We start from the raw sequence: 4812 nt of genomic DNA, 5'->3' as shown, positions 1-4812 counted from the left end.
ACGAGAAAGAAAGAACAAGGGAGGGATGTAAAACTAGGGTAAAAAGTAGATGTGTTTTGCGATTGTGTGTTCTTGTTCAATCGGCCGTCACCCCTTGGGTATATAAGAGGTGGCTGGACTTCCCGTGCAAGGAAAAGGTTTGGATTCACGTCCAAAACCCTAGTCAAATTCGGATTGGTTTTGTCCGAACTTTCCAAAACTGTTCGGTTTAAACTGGCTGCACCTTGCGGGTCTTTTTTATGGTGGTAAACGACCTCGGATGAAAACGAGCCCAAAAGCAATCTTGACCATTTCGACGAGGCGAACAACTTTCATGTTGAACGTTTTTTGATCCGAGGTCATCTTCATGGCCAAATTACTTGCGCAAAACAGCTAAATATTCACGCAGCTCATCAGACATACCCACACATGTGTCTGGTTCCGGGCGTCATATTTTGCCCATTGAAGGATCGCGCTGTGCGGGCTCTAACTTTTGCATACGAGCTCGTATTGGGACGATCTTTATATTAAAATCAATCGTTTTGACGAGACGAAGACAATCCGTGTAGAAACTTTTTCCATATAAGGCCATCTTGGGGGCGTAATCAGCCAAATAGTGTTCTGAATACAAAATCTGAATACTTCGAACACAACTTCGACCTTAGAGATGAGACCGGATGACTATGCCAAATATCAAAGTTTTTTCTTTTGATGATACGGAACTTTCTCACTTTGAGCACTTCTCCATTTGAGGTCATCTTAATTAAGTTCTTCGCCGTGCCAAAATCTGATGTCAACAGGACTCAAGACCTGTTTGTCCAGGTTTATGTACGTCCAGGCACATAATTAGCAGTTTTGTGTAGTCACGAGTTTTACATTAAATAATAGATATATGCATGTGTAACCATATGGCGACGGATTAGACTTCATAGTTCATATGTGACAGGAAGGTCAGGCTTGATGTCTTTCAAGCCATGCATATATACTCTCCTATTGGTACTTGACTATGTAGTTAGTATCGGCCTTCCTTGGGCTGCTTCGAGTTGATGTGTTTCACGCAAGGCGTACTACTTCCAACATACACTTACCTATGCATCAGGACTTAGAACCGATCTAAGATAATAGTAAACACAAAGTGGGAGCGGCAATTGTCTGAGATCATGTAGATCAGCCAGCTTGACCAAAATTAATTTCAATCTTCTCTAACTAAGTGCACACATGACCCCGTACAAAACCTGTTGATTTTTTACATTAGAGAATCAGCAATCAAGTTATTTTTCTATGTGTAAACAAAAGAAGAGACGCACATCCTTAAAGTTATCTATGTATGTATATGACTCCCTGTCCTTATGTATTAGCCTTTTTTCTCAAAATAATTTTGCAGTGGTCATGCTATAGCTCCAAGATTGTGGTGTCCAGAATATCTATATGTTTGCATTCTGAAATCCACATATGTTAATACCAAGTTTTTCCCACGTGAGGCAAAGAATTAAGCCCAGGTTATCTGAGTGATCTAACTTTTCACCGGCGTATGCTACAGAAACATTAAGATTCTACAACCATGACTAACACACACATTATTATCCATTGGATTGATCCAAGTGCTGTGCAAAGGTACAAGATGCGTAGCCTTGATTCATCAAAAGAGATAGAAAATGGTGAGATGCAGAGTTATATATGGCACATGTGGCTATCTACTTTCAACCAAAATATTAGTAAACTGTCGAGCTTTGTTCAGTAATGTAACATATGAACTACATCGGGAGTCCTCTCACTTGATGGAGATGGGAAAGTGTCCCAAAAATCCTGGAGAAACTATTTTGTATTCATCCTATTGTATTATAGTTAGATACAATAAGTACACTACAACTAATATCTCATGCACATTATCATAACTCTCAATCGCACAAAACGTTTTACATTGGTGAATATTATTTCATCAAGATTGTATTGTTCAGATGATTCATATAAGCAAAAGATATTGTGTGGGACGATTACAATTTAATTTCTCATTGCTCAATACCTTCATTTCATATATTTTTTGTGCAAGGATCTAATATACTATAAATGTTAAGAGAGGAGGTTCTTACTTGTGAAGACTTGGTCGTTTGTGATGGTATTGACATGCTTAACTAACTATATTTTGTTCCATTTTTAATATTATTGTAGCATGTACATTTTATATGAGAAAGGGAAATAAGCCAAATATCATATGAGATAAATGCAAATGGAAAATAAGAATATGTCACTCAACAATATGTGTGTCTATTAACCTCTTGAAAGAAAGTTACACATAATGAGTTGCATATTATTTGGAGTCTTTTAGGAGTGTATAAGCTTATGTGATGATGGTTACTTCATAATTATAGCAAGTGAGTTTGAGTTATTAAGGCTGTAAATGTTATCATGTACAATATCTATTGTTACTATTTGAATCGGTTTTTTCAAATTATTTTGAATGTCGTGTTAATCTCTTTCCTAAAATAATAGTGTTGTAAATACTCAAAAAAGAAATGGTGCACTAGGCATATCATGCAAGCAATGCCTTGACTCCTGGATGAAGAGACCCAAATTTCTAAGCATTTATGGGAATTAATCCATGTGTGTTCAAAGTACTCCATTTGAATTTGTTTGACCTTATAGGCAAAGGTTGGAAGTTGTTTGGCCTCATGTTGCCGTTAAGGAAGACTACATAAAGTGTTGTTGGGAGCATCTTGCAAGACTGGAAATAATGCCGTCGTAGCTATGCGCTGCGGAGAGCCTCCGTTAATTCAACGTGATAAGAATGATGATATATGTGGTAATTTAGAATTAAGAAAATCCAATGAGTTTCACCTGACCAAGACATAACACGGGATTTGTCTATCAAACTACTATAACATTACGTCCTTTTTGGCTTCATAGCTAGAAGTTAGTACACGATAACACCTCTTAATCCTATAGTATTGGTGCTTGGCTATGTCATGTGGTCATTTTCTAATGAAACTGCATAACAACTTGATATAAAATATCACATTTCATCCTGCCATGGGTGGAGTGCATATAAACGTGAGAGAAGTTTCATTATATGTCATACTTTACACCTATGTTAAATGTTTGCATGTAATAATTGTCGTGTTTGAATACACCGTCCGTTCCTCAATATAAGTCTTTTTAGATATTTCACTAAGGACTACATGCGAATATACATAGACATATTATAGAATGTAGATACACTCATTTTGCTTCGTATGTAGTCATTTATTGGAATCTCTAAAGAGACATATATTTAGGAATAGACGGGGTAATTTTTAATGGTACTCGGAGCTTCACTAAGTGTTGGTCATCAACTAACCAAAGTGATTTTCCAGGAATCAATGTAAGAAAAATAAACTATGTTGTGGCCTCATACAATGATCTCATAAAGGAATATTTTGTAAATGATTTTCATGAGAACACTGAACTATAAAATAGTATGTTTTCATTATTCAACTTTATAAAATTCTAGCCCGCGCATCGAGCGGGCCACTTTGCTAGTTTGCACAAAGTTAAATATTTCCTGTAGAGCAGCTTGTTTCTTATGAGCAGGAAAATATTTTTCAGAGAAGTAATATATCATATTCTAGGGACTATGCACACAATCAGGATCAAGAGAATTAAACCATATCTTAGCACCACCCTTTAACGATAAAGGAAACAACTTAAGAATCTAGTAGTAGCAAATTTTTTCCTCATGAGCAAATAGGGCGGCTATATCATTCAGTTTAGTAGGATGTGCCACAACAATTTCAGATTCATAACCCTGAAAAGGATAATATTTAACCAAAGTAATTAACTCAAGATCGACAGAGAATTCATAATCCTTACAAGTAACAAAGATAGGTGAAGTAGCAAACTTAGGATTATATTGCATTCTAGCATTCAAAGATTTTTCTTTCAACTTGACTATTTCTTAAGATCCTCTCTATTTTTACAAGAAAGAAAGTCCCTACCTAGTTCTCCATCAATAACATAACCCTCGGGTATAATAGGCAATTCATATCTAGGAGTGCTAGGTCTAATAGGTGTTTCAAAGTGTTCAGTTTCAGTAATTTCATCAGTTTCAGCATTCCCAATTTCATTAACTCTAGCAAGTTGTTCATCAAGAAATTTACATTGTGGCACAGTCTTATCAAGCAAACTACTAGTATCATAAGCATCATTCATAGTAGAAGTAGCATCATGAATTACTTTCGACATATCAGAATTAATAGCAGGTGTAGGTGTCGCAAGCTTACTCAAAACAGAAGGTGAATTGAGTGCAGAGCTAGATGGCAGTTTCTTACCTTCCCTCGTCCTAGAGGGAACGATCTTGGTTGTGGTATCTTTCGGATTCTTCTTAGTGGTCAACAGATATAAATCCCAAGTGACTCGGCAAATAGAGCTATGCCTCCCGGCAACGACGCCAGAAAAAGGTCTTGATAACCCACAAGTATAGGGGATCGCAATAGTTTTCGAGGGTAGAGTATTCAACCCAAATTTATTGATTCGACACAAGGGGAGCCAAAGAATATTCGTGAGTATTAGCAGTCGAGTTGTCGATTCAACCACACCTGAAAGACTTAATATCGGTAGCAAAGTATTTAGTAGCAAAGTAGTATGGAAGTAACGGTAATAGTGGCTGTCGTGGATTTGTCATGGCATATGTTCTTAGTGTGAGGAGTAAGTCGTGAGGCCAACGCATCTATGTAGTAGCTTGAGAGGGGTTGAGTGGGACGAGAGACGCAAGGTTTTTTACCCAGGTTTGGCCCCTTGCGGTGGAGGTAAAAGCCTACATCCTGCTTCATTGATATTGATGATGATGATCACGATTAC

Source organism: Triticum urartu, chromosome 7A (assembly GCF_056163025.1).
Source record: "Triticum urartu cultivar PI428250 chromosome 7A, HENAU_Tu73, whole genome shotgun sequence".
Taxonomy (NCBI): Eukaryota; Viridiplantae; Streptophyta; class Magnoliopsida; order Poales; family Poaceae; genus Triticum; species Triticum urartu.
Note: the sequence above shows the minus strand (reverse complement) of the source record.